Genomic DNA, 12,485 nt, shown 5'->3' on the forward strand with positions numbered 1-12,485 from the left:
AGCAAGTGCTAAGGCACAGTGTGACATCATTATTATCTGTGAGACAAAAAGAGCTATTCTTATAAGGCAGTGTTGACGATTAAATACAAAGAGCTTTACCACAAGTACATAGTAGATGATGTAGTGTTTATTAATAATAAGTTAATAATACAGCAAAACGAGAGGGAGGACTGTATTTCTCTCTTACAACTTACTTTTCATTAGTATTGTAACTATTCACAGTAGCGCTTCCTTCCTTCTATAAAAGAAACTTCATTTTCCCTCTGGAAGTAGCAAGAAGCTATTCACTTCTTGATCAGACAACTGAAGAGAATAGCTAAAAAAAGTGAAGTTCAGAAATTGCAATGCCACCCAAGAAAGGTTAAGTCAGTTCTTATACCTCTTCTCTTTATTGTAAGAGTTATAGGTATGTTAATGACTACAGTTTCTAGTCAAATATCAGTTAATGTTTCCAAAATAAAACTAAAAATTAGCACATTTTTCACTTCATAACTCTGGAGAATCTTCAGTAGAAGTACTACATTGTAAAAATTTAAGAAAATTAGATGACCGTTCTTTTACGTTCTCCTCCACTTCAACAACTGTCCTTCCTTTTATGGATGAACCAACACATGAGAAGGAGTTCACATTGGAATTGTCTTCTCCCTATGCCCTTGACTGTGTTTAACTCATAGCTGTATTTCCAGTGTCTCAGAGTTGATATACAGAGTGGCTCCAAATGCATCACTCACTGTCAGAGACTGGAGGTGTAAATCACAACCATATATAACCCGAGTCAGGTAAAATGGCTTAAGTGACAACACTCAGTATATCAGGGTTTTCTTTGGTTATAAAGTATGGCTTGTCACAGAAAGTTTGGAAACGAAACAAACAAAAAAAAAGTCAGAAAAAAAGAAAGGAATCATCCATGGTTCCCTCATGCCATTTTCTGGCTTTCAGAATTGCATCTTTGCTTCCTATGACCAGAGACTGATGGGCCTAACAGTAACTTTCTTCTCATCCTTCTATTCATGTTTCTCCTCCATGTTTCCTTCCACACGTTCCTAGTACAATCCCGCACGGTCCTGGGGTTCTGCAGTGCTCCTGCTGTTCAAAGTCAGCTCCATAAATATGCCTGTCACTTCTGCAAACAGAGTCTGGGGCAATAAAAGATGTTTCAAATTAATGAGTTAATCTATGAACACCACAGGGAAAGGTGAACAAAGGAGAGTCAAGCACAGGCTGGGAGAAGCTGACATGCCCATCATATCAGCCCCCACAAGGCTTCTTCCTCACAGATTTTTCAAGTGTCTATACATAATTTTTGCTTCTTATTCAAATTCTAGTTTCTCATCTTAACCAGCATTTGGATTTCCATTAGTATATTTAAATATACTAATATTTAATCAATATTAAATCAACACAACAAAAGTTAATAATGGCTATTTCGAAGTAGTAAGTTTAAGGTCATTCATTTCTGCTTCCTTATATTTTCTAATTTTTTATACTAAATTGGTATTCGTTACATTAACACTTAAAAAAAATTAAAATATATTATTACCCCTGGCTGGTGTGGCTCAGTGGATTGAGTACCCGCCTGCAAACCAAAGGGTTACTGGTTCAACTCCCAGTCAGGGAACATGCCTGGGTTGCAGGCCAGGTCCCCAGTAGGGAGTATGCGAGAGGCTACCACACAGTGATGTTCCTCTTCCTTTCTCCTTCCCTTCCCTTCCCCTTTCTAAAAATAATAAATAAAATCTTTTAAAAAATTAAAATACATGAAAAGAATTCAACAAATATTTATTGTGGATTTGTCATGGGTGTAAACAATGTGTTATACATCATGGTGAATAAATACAAAGAAAATCCAATTTGGATCTTGCCTCAAAAAACGCGGAGTCTCATCAATGAGAGAAAATATGCATACAATTAAGCACACTAAGAAGTAGAAGGCCGTTAGTGCAGCAGAAAGACTACTCCAGTTGGGGAGAGGCAGGCAGTCCAGGAACATCTGGCAGAGGTGGCAGTGTTTCGTTAAACTGAATGTAGTGCCAGCTCCAGGCTTAGCCTTTAGGAGAGGCAGCGGCTTCTACCTCAGGAAAGACCACATGGAAAGCCCCGACCCAGCACCCAGCACCCAGTACCCGGACGGGGCAAGGCCAGCTGAGCCCCGCCTTCCAGCAGTCTGACACAAGGCTTGGGAGTACAGAAGCCATTCTGCAAGTGGGACCTGCAGCCCCAGCCACCCTGTGGGAGGGCATGAGAATCAGAAAAAAATTGCCCAGGGGAGCCCTTCCCAACCTCCTGACTCACAAAATTGTCAACAACTAAAACTGTTGTGTTGCACTAAGTCTCTAAGTGTGAGGGTGGCTTGCTATTATCAATAGCTAGCTGATGCAAGCGCTCCGATTTTATTTTCCATTCAATGGGAAGGAATGCTGAGTTATGCTTTAGGAAAATCAACCTAGCTGCAATACATAAGACAGACTGTAGAAGACATCTGGTGGCAGGACCCCCAGAGATTAAGGGCTAGCGAAGTCTGCACTAGAGCTAATAGTAAGCAGGGGAGGAAAAAGATACACGATACTGACTACAGAATTAGGTTCAATGGGATTTTTGTATGTAATCAGTCATCAAGGCACAGAAAAAAAAAGTCAAAGGTGACCTAGATGTTGAAATCAGGTGACTGAAGGATGGTGATACTATTAAGAACAAGGCAGGTGAGGAACTCAGAATAAGAAAGTGCAGTGAGTATTAAATACATTGACAAAAATGAAAGAACTAAGGTAAAACACCATCCATAATTAAGGCGAAAGATTTACACTACCTGAAGAGAAACCAGAGTATACCACCATGCATAATTAGAAATAATTATGCAAACAATTAGTCTGGAGTGTAAAAGAGCTCTAAAAACCCTATAATTAGTTTTGTTTTCTTTTTTATAACAGAAGAGGTTTTAATCCAGAAATTAAACTCAAAATCTTCTCTGGGTAGGCTGAAGAGTTTAACATATAACATGAAGATTTCCCTTAACTGTCACCTGAGCACTGGTTCAGAAACCAGGACAGCTCAGTAAAGCACATTCTGGACTACAAGGTGGGAATGAGGGATGGGAATCAACGTTTTCAAGGACTTTTTTAGAGCTGAATACTAGGTGAGCCCGTGACACCCTGTCCCTCCCACCCCAACACTGCCTACAGGTTCTACCCTGCCATGTTTTAACACAGCCCCAGAGTCAGTTTCCCTGAACCACAAATCTCACCCTGGTAGAACAGAGCCTGTCGCACCAGGACCCCTGCTGGCACAGCCAGCCTCACCTCCTGCCTCTGGCCAGTTCATCATTCCGCAGCAATAATGGCTGTTTCTGGAACATGGCATGCTCCTTCCTTCCACTTCTTGCTCTTTTCTCTGGCTGGGTTATTGCCTGACCAGGACCAAATGAACTGCATCATCCTTCGCTCTGTCTTGAATGTCACTTCCTCAGACAGAGGCCTTTCCTGACCACCTCTAGTGTTTAGTCACACATCTCTCACTCCTTCCAAGGACTTGGCAAAAGAGTCATCTACAATTACTCGGACAGCTGTGTCTAATGTTCCTCTCCTGCACTAAAACAAGTTCAACGAAGAAATGGGCACCACATCTTATTCATTCCCCTGAGCCAAGGACTTGCACGTGGCCTGGCACAAAGTTAATGCTCACTACGAGGTTTTTTGCATAAATACTCACAGTACTAGAGTAGAGTGATTAGGAACATGAACTCTGGAAGCAAACTGAGTTCACGTCCTAGCTCAGGCCCTTGTTAGCTTTGTGATTAGGTATGCTGTTTTGTAGTACATTTTCTTCCTTTTAAAAAATACCAAAACCCCCCAAAAGAAAAAAAAATACCAAAACCCACATCACTGAGGATTAAGAGTTAGCCTGTAGAAAACGCCTAGAACAGTGTCTGGTACACAGCGTCACGTTCTGTGCTTATCACTGTTATCAGCAATGAAGACAAAACAGCACGGGGAGGTAGGTGTACGATCAGTTAGGAAGTATGTGAAAATCTGCACAGGCTAGAACAGAGCAAACACTCATTAATTAAAGAGTAGCCACCGGCGGTAACGGACACAGATTCTCTCTGCCATCCCAGTTCAGAAACTTTGTCTCCTCGACTCCCATCCCCACTCCGCGGACTCTGGGGCTGCAGGGCTCCCTCCCCGGCTGCGGCCAGCCCTCGGGGTAAAAATCAAAAGCCTGAGTCTGCAGCTACTTCCTCAAGTCCAACCCCTCCCCACCCCCGGCCGCGAGCATTCGCTCGGACGCAAACAGAGCCGGGCCAGTCCCGAGTGTCCTCCTCCAGACCCGGTCTCGGAGTCGGGGTCCGCTCTCAAGTCTCCCCGGCCCTCCCCGCGCGGGGGAACGGTCTCCTTCCTACGGCAGCATGCCTGGGGCGCGCCCTCCGGGGCAACTGTCCCCGCGCACTGAGTGGTCCGCAGGGCCCTTGGCCGGTGCGCGCGGGGAGCGCCCCTACAAACTGAACCGGCCCTGCGGGCACTCTGGGCGGCGCGTCCCGGCCCTGAAGTGGCCCGAAGTTTGGGACCCGCGTTGCGCAGCGCTCGGGCCCCAGCCGCGCGTGAGGGTCGCAGTCGTTCGCTGCCCAGAACCGCAGCACTGGCGTGGGGAACGCCGCGTCCGTGCCGCAGGGGCTCGCGCGCACCTGCACCGCCCCCCTCCCCCCCCTCAGCGGAGTCGGCGGCGGCAGGGCTGCGGCCCGTCAGCCCCCGGGACGAGGCCGCCGGAGTTCAAAGTCATAGCGCATCGCCCCCCGCGCTGACGCCGCCTCCCGGGCGGTGTCGTCCTGCAAACTCGGACTTTCGCAGCTTTCGCCCTCGCGCTGCAGGCGGCCGGACCGGCCCGCGAAACTTCCCGAAGTGCGGACAGCGGGGGAGGGTCGGCCGGCCGCGCGCGCCTTTGTCGCGCATGCCTCCCGGCCCGCCCTACTGCTCCGGCCGGCCGGCCCGCGCCCCCACCGCCCCTCACGGCCAAGGCCCCCGCCCCGACCCCGGACTGAGGGAGGCGCCGGGCGGAGACGCCACTCGCCTCCCGGAGGAGCGGGGCGCGCCCCGCGGCCGACACTTACTCTCCACTCAACTCTCCAGTTCGCGAGCCGGGCTTGGCGGCTTCTGTCCCCTTCTGTCGCCGGGGCTTTTAGTCTCAAGAAGCCCTGGCCAACAGCTCCGTCGCCGCCGCTGAGGCCCCAGCTGCGCTCCTTCCGGCCCTGCCGCGGCGTCACCTCGCGCCTGCGCACAGCGCCCCCTCCCGACTAATGACAGGAAGAACCATAGAGGCTCGCCGGGGGCCCGGGAGGAGGGGCTTGGGGACTGGGACCATAGAGAGGAACGCCTGGCCGCGGCTCCATCCTGCTCCCGGAACGCTGAGCCTGGACTCCCCCCCTGGGCGGGAGGACGACAGTAGCTGAGACTCCCTCAACCGCGAGAGGTACCCCTGGCGCCCTGGAGTTGAAAAGGGCGTGGGGGCAGGTGGCCGTGGGAAGCTACTGGGTAGGCACCTATTTGCACCGGTTGCCATTGCCAAGTCACTCATTCATTCAGAGCATATTTTCGAAGGACTCCTGTGTGCCAGGCCCAGTTCTAGGCATTGGGGATGCGAAGGTAAAGAAGTCCCTGGTCTAATGACGCTTCTGTTTTGGCGGGCAAGTCAGTAACTAGTGAACTAAGTAACTAAAATACTGGCTCGGGCAGAGTGTGTTGAGGGCGGAAAAACACGGGATATTTTTCCCTGCTTTATTTTAAGCAGGGAAAGGGACAGAGAGTGACGGGGACAATAGGATGGTCAGGGTCAATGTCCCCTGAGGAGAGGACATTGAGCAGCAAACTGAATGAAGTTATGGGGTGAACCAAGGTGACTCCCCAGAGGGCGAGCACTCCTGCAAATGGCATTAGAAAGGCTTGTGCCTGGTGTCTGGGAAAACAGCGTGGCTGCCGTGCCGTGTCAGAGATGGTAGCGGAAGGGAATGGGATTGGCCAGGTGGTAGGAGCCCAGTTGTTAGAAGGTCTTAATAAGGAATTTGGATTTTATTCTAAGTGTGTTGGAAGCTGCTAGAGAATTGGGAGCAGGGATGTGAGTATATCTGCTTATGTTTTGCAAAGATCACTCTGGTGGCTGTTTAGAGAATAGACTATGAAGCGGTAAGATCAGACAGGAGCAGGAAAGCTCGTTAGGAAGCTATTGCAAGTATCTAAATAAGAAATAGTGGTGATTTGGGCTAGTATGCTCAGTGAGGGGGTAGTGAGAAATAATCAGAGTAGGATTTTCTTTTTAAGGTAGAGGAGAGAGATTCACAATTGGACTGGATGTGGGGTGAGAGAAAAAGGAAGGAGTCAAGGATAACCACAAGGTTTTTGGATGGTGCAGCTGGGTCCATAGTGGCTTCATTCACAAATGTGGGGAGAAATTGGAGGAACATATTAGGGAGCTGTGAACACATTTGGACATATTAAATTGCCAACAAGCTTTACGTCGTGACGTCAATAGGCAATTAGAGTCATGCCTCACTTCAGGGAGGGGGTATGCTCTGAGAAATGCATCTTTAGGCGATTTCATCATTGTGTGAGCTTCACAGGGTGCACTCACACAAACCTGGATGGTACAGCCTGCTACACACACATTAGGCTGTGTGGCAGATAGCCTATTGCTCCTAGGCTACAAGCCTGTACAGCATGTTACTGCACTGAATGCTGTAGGCAACTGCGGCACAATGGTATTTATGGGTCTAAACATATCTACACCTAGAAAAGGTGCAGTGAAGATAGGTATAAAAGATTTTAAAAAATGGGCCCCGGCTGGTGTAGCTCAGTGGATTGAGCACAGGCCTGTGAAGCAAAGGGTCGCCAGTTCAATTCCCAGTCAGGGCACATGTCTGGGTTGCAGGCCAGGTCCCCAGTAGGGGGCATGTGAGAGGCAACCACACATTGATGTTTCTCTCCCTCCCTCTCAATGAACAATAGAACAGGGGAGCTGAAAAGGGATCTGCCTTTCCAGATTTCAGACGTTTGAGTGATCCCACCACAACATTTGCCTGACCTGCTTATTGCCCACCAGTGATATTTTTCCTTAGACTGATACATTTTTTGTTAAAACATTTATTTTAAAAGAAAATGCCATGTCACACTATATAAAGAGAATACAACTCTCACTTCCCAAAAGCAGAAAGTAACCATCAAAACAGATTCTATGAAATAGCCCTGGCTGGTGTAGCTCAGTGGATTGAGCGTGGGCTGTGAACCAGGTGGTCACAGGTTCGATTCCCAGTCAGGGCACATGCCTTGGTTGTGGGCCAGGTTCCCAGTAGGGGGCATGTGATAGGCAACCACACATTGACGTTTCTCTCCCTCTCTTCTCTCCTTTCTAAAAATAAATAAATAAAATATTTTAAAAAGCAACAGAGTCCATGAAATAAAACAAGATTCCTGAATTGTTATCATTAAACAAACTGATGAGCTACAACAAAAAAAATTAAACTGAGGGAATTAAATCTCAAGTGAAAGTGTGTGATGCGTATAACTGAAAACAAGCCTCATTAAGAGCAGAATGGAATCCTTTGTAATCAGTCAGAAGTAAGGGGGTATTTGGTTCCTGGTTTTAGTTTCAAGTAAAAATGAACTACTGTGTCAATAGGAGCAGACGCTTTTTTTGTTATTGTTGTCTGCTTTTCAGCATCAAGAATCAAAAAAGGGCAAAACACATCTCCCCGCAGATGAAACTGGATCAACAAGTGATGCTTTGCTATTGTTCTGGGAAGAAACACAGAAGTTCCATCTACGGAACTTCTCATCATCTGTCCTGACCTCCCTCCCCGGTGGCGCAGCCGAGGTGTGAACCACACACAGCACCCTGAGCCTCTCCGATGAGTCACCACGGCGCTGCTGCCTTTATTGCACTTTCTGGCTACAGTGAGCAGAGTGTGCCTGTGACCTGCAAATCATTCGTGCCGGTAGAGGACCGCTGTTTTCACAGTCTGTGTGGCATCACTTTGTTCCCGAGAGCTCACCTGCGGCGTTGCTGTCAGCTTTATCTAGATGAAGAGGCACTGGTCTGGCCATGGGGGAAATTATTCCTGAACTCTGCCTGCTTTCAGAAGTAGTAATTTCCTGCTATTCTGGCCCCACTGGCTTTTTTTTTTTTAAATCAATGTTATTGCAGTGTAATTTATATGCAATACAATGCACCCAATTTAAGTGTACATTTCTATCAGTTTGGGCAGATTTATATACCCATGCATCCTCCACCATAATCAAGTCAGGGATCATTTCCATCACTCCAAAATATTCCCTTGTGTTCCTTCCTGGTTGATCTACCACCCCCATCCCTGGTGCTAGGCAACCGATTATCTGTTTTCTGTCACTTTAGATTAGAATTGCTTTTTCTGTAGCTTCAGATAAATGAGATCATAAAGCATGTACTCTTGTGTCTGCTTTCTTTTGCTCAACATATGGGTTTTTTTTTCAGGTATTTTTACTGTGGTGAAATACACATAAAATGCATCATCTTAACCATTCTTAAGTATATTAAAATACATTCATAATGTTCTTGCAGACATCATCACCATCGAGCTCCATAACATTTTCCATCTTGCAAATCTGAAATTCTATTCCTATTAAACAATAACTCTATTCCCCCCACCCCAGCTTCTGGTACCCACCATTCTACTTTCTGCTTCTAGGAATTTGACTCCTCCAGGTGTCTCTTTTAAGTGGAGTTACACGGTATGTGTCCCTTTGTGACTGGCTTATTTCACTTAGCATAATGACCGCTAGGTTCATTTATGTTGTACCCTGTGTCAGAATCCTCTCTCTTTTCAAGGCTCAGTAATATTTCATTAAAAGGATGCATCAGGTTTTGCTCACGCATTCATCTATTGAGGGACACTTGGGTCACTTCTAGGTTATAGTTGTCGTGAACAATGTCGTTGTGGACACAGCTGTACAAATCACCTTCCCATCCCCCCGCTTCCGATTTTTTTTGGATGTACACCTGGGAATGAAGTTGCTGAAAATATGGTCATTTTATTTTTAGCTTTTGAGGAACTGTCATATATCATTTTCTACCTTTTGACATTCCCACCATCGGTGCACAAAGGTTCCAATATTTCTACACCCTTGCTAATTCTTGTTGCTTTCTGTGTTTGTTTGTTTTTAACAGTAACTATCAAAATGGGTGTGAGGTGGCATCTCATTGTACTTTTGATTTATATTTCTCCAACAATTTTCTCCAGCATCTTTTCATGTATTTATTGGTAATTTGTATATTTTCTTTAAAGAAATGTCTGTTTAATCTAGTGGCCATTTTTGAATGGAGTTGCGTGTTTCTTTGTTGCTGAGTTTTAGGAGTTCTCCATATTTTGGTATTAATCCCTTATCGAATATATGATTTCCTAATATTTTCTCCCATTCTGTAGATTACATATTTATTCTGTTGATATTGGCTTTTTAAAAAATATATATTTTATTAATTATGCCATTACAATTGTTCTATTCCCCCTTCATTCCCCTCCACCCTGTACACCCCTCCCCCACCATTCCCCCCTTTAGTTTATGACCACTTGTTTCAAGTTCTTTAGATTCTATATTTCCCATACTATTCTTGCCCTCCCCCTATCTATTTTCTACCTATCATCTATGCTACTTATTTTCTGTACCTTCTCCCCCCTTCTCCTCTTCCCACTCCCCTGTTGCTAACCCTCCATATGATCTTCATTTCTATGGTTCTACTCCTGATCTAGCTGTCCTCTTAGTTTGTTTTTGTTATAGGTGAGGTTGTTAATAACTGTGAGTTTGCTGTTCATCTTTTTTATCTTCTTTTTCTTAGATAAGTCCCTTTAATGTTTCATATAATAAGGGCTTGGTGATGATGAACTTCTTGAATTTGACCTTATCTGAGAAGGACTTTATCTGCCCTGCCATTCTAAATGAAAGCTTTGCTTCATTTGCTAGATAGAGCAGTCTTGGATGTAGGTCCTTGCTTTTCATGACTTGGAATACTTCTTTCCAGCCCCTTCTTGCCTGTAAGGTCTCTTTTGAGAAATCAGCTGACAGTCTGATGGGAACTCCTTTGTAGGTGACTGTCTCCTTATCTCTTGCTGCTTCTAGGATTCTCTCCTTTATTTTAATCTTGGCTAATATAATGACGATGTGCCTTGGTGTGTTCCTTCTTGGGTCCAACTTCTTTGGGACTCTCTGAGCTTCCTGGATGTCCTGGAAGTCTATTTCCTTTGCCAGATTGGGGAAGTTCTCCATTATTATTTGTTCAAATAAGTTTTGCACTCGTTGCTCTTCCTCTTCCCCTTCTGGTACCCCAATAATTCGGATGTTGGAACATTTAAAAATGTCCTGAAGGTTCCTAAGCCTCTCCTCCTTTTTTTGAATTCTTGTTTCTTCATCCTTTTCTGTTTGGTCATTCTTTTCCTCCTCTGATCCACTCCCTTGATTTGAGTCCCAGTATCCTTTCCATTACTATTGGTTTCCTGTGTATTTCCCTTCATTTCAATTAGTTTAGCCTTCATATGTTCCTCTAATTTGTGACTAAAATCAACCAGTTCTGTGAGCATCCTGATCACCAGTGTTTTGAACTGTGCATCTGAAAGTTTAGCTATTTCTTCATCACTTAGAGTTATTGGCTCTGGGGCTTTGAGTTCTTAGCCATAATGTTCTGGTCTGTTTGTGCCTGTTTCGTCAGAGGGGCAGAGCCCTAGGTGTTCACCAGGGCGGGGCAACTCAGTCGCGGGGTTGTGACGCTGTATGTGGGGGTGGGGTCAGAGAGGGACAAAGGCGGTCCCCTCTGCCGCTTCCTGCCACTGGGGCCTTCACGGTCCATCTCACTGCAAGCTCCTTCACCGGTTTATCTGTTCGTGAATGTGTGACCGCGATCAGCTCTCAGTGGGTCCACTGCCTTGTGCCCTCAGTGGGTTCGCCGGCTTCTCTACACCTGGGATCCGCCCATGGATGCTGGCGCACCTGGTTTGCGTGCCCGAGTCGGTCCAGTGGATCTTTCCAGTCTGACCCCGCGCTGCTGCTGGCTCTGCCCCTCTTACAGGTTTGGCTGAAGGCTTCGTTGTTGTCAGACTTCCGTATAGTTCAATTTTCTGTGGTTTGGCTGTGTCTTTGTTGCTAAAACTTTGTTGTTTTTAAACTTAGTTGTGCGAGAATGTACAGTGCTTCCACCTACGCCTCCATCTTGGCAGAAGTCCCCGAGGGTGTATGATATTGGCTTTTGATGTACTATTTTTTTTTAATTTTCACGCTGTCCAATTCACCTATTTTTTTGTTGCTGTTGCCTGTGCCTTTGGTATCATCGCCAAATCCAACGTCATAAAGGTTTTGCTCTATGTTTTTGTCTAAGAGCTTTATAGTTTCAGATCTTCCATTTAGGTCTTTGATTCACTCCAAGTTTATTTTTGTATGTGGGGTTAGTGAAGGGTCCAACCTCATCTTTTGGCGTGTGGCTACCATCTTCCCAGGACCACTTGTCGAAAGGCTGTCCTTTGAAAGGGTCCCCATTGAACGGCGCCCTCACTAAAGCCTGGCACCTTCCCAGACAGTGCAGTGACCCACCAAGCCACTGTCTGGGGCACCTGGAGCCCACTGTCTGCAATTCTTTCCAACTCTGGGTCCCGCGAGGCCACACTGCTAGCTTGAAGGAGGCCATGGTGGGAGCATTTACGCTATAGAGAGCAACAAATGCTCCGCCCCTGCACTCTCCCCGGAGAGCCAGTCCTTAAAATTGCCCTGGTACCGCATAAAATCAGGGGCCTCTGTTGCAAGGCAGTGATTTACCTCCCAACCATTTCTCTGATTTCCAGATTTTTCTCCCCTTACCACTTGTTAATATCTGATCCATTTCCCAGCTCTGTGCGAATTTTTCCATTCCGGCTTCGGGTCAGGATTGCTCTAACCTTATCATAAGTTTCTTGGTCATCATCATTAGTGAAGGTGAATTTCTAGGGCTGAGATCACTAAAAATAGTCTCCAGGCCTGGATTTGAAATTTGAAAATTATCATGTAAGTGAACCACTTAAATTAGGTAAGATTTACAGTAGCATTTGACGACAAGCCTTGTGAGGAATGCACTGTCGGTGAAATATTGAGGTACGACGCACTGAAAGCTGTATGTGGACTAGAACTAAGTATCACATCCACTTGAGTATTGTAACCTATTTGTGGCAATAATTTACTGAACACGGTTCCAAATACATTTGCAGCTCTAAGTTTTATTTACCTTTAACTCTACCTGTTTCAGCTGACAGTGGAGAACTTAGTCTCTTATTCAAAATTGTTCAGGTTGCCTTGGTGGGTGTGGCTCAGTGAATGGAGCACAGGACCATGAAGCAAAGGGTTGCCAGTTTGATTCCCAGTCAGGGCTCATGCCTGGGTTTCGGGCCAGGTTCCCAGTAGGAGGCGTGTACGAGTCAACCATACATTGCTATTTCTCTCCCTCTCTTTATCTTT

General features: G+C 46.0%; 1 protein-coding gene across 3 annotated transcripts in view; it reads right to left on the reverse strand.

Moving 5' to 3' along the window:
• Window positions 1-5,254, reverse strand: part of RNF216 (ring finger protein 216) — a 112,613-nt gene extending 107,359 nt beyond the window's left edge. The window contains exons 1-2 of one of the 3 annotated variants that reach the window (XM_053656927.1): window positions 5,102-5,154; window positions 195-1,136 (exon numbers count right to left, since the gene is read on the reverse strand). The gene's annotated coding sequence lies outside the window, so the exon portion shown is untranslated. Of the gene's footprint in view, window positions 1-194; window positions 1,137-5,101 lie in introns of those variants that run through there. The other 2 variants (XM_037134840.2, XM_053656928.1) reach the window with 2 other exon arrangements.
• Window positions 5,255-12,485: the final 7,231 nt, after the last annotated feature.

The sequence above is a fragment of the Artibeus jamaicensis genome, unplaced genomic scaffold, assembly GCF_021234435.1.
Source record: "Artibeus jamaicensis isolate MK-2021 breed Jamaican fruit bat unplaced genomic scaffold, CSHL_Jam_final scaffold_3151, whole genome shotgun sequence".
Taxonomy (NCBI): Eukaryota; Metazoa; Chordata; class Mammalia; order Chiroptera; family Phyllostomidae; genus Artibeus; species Artibeus jamaicensis.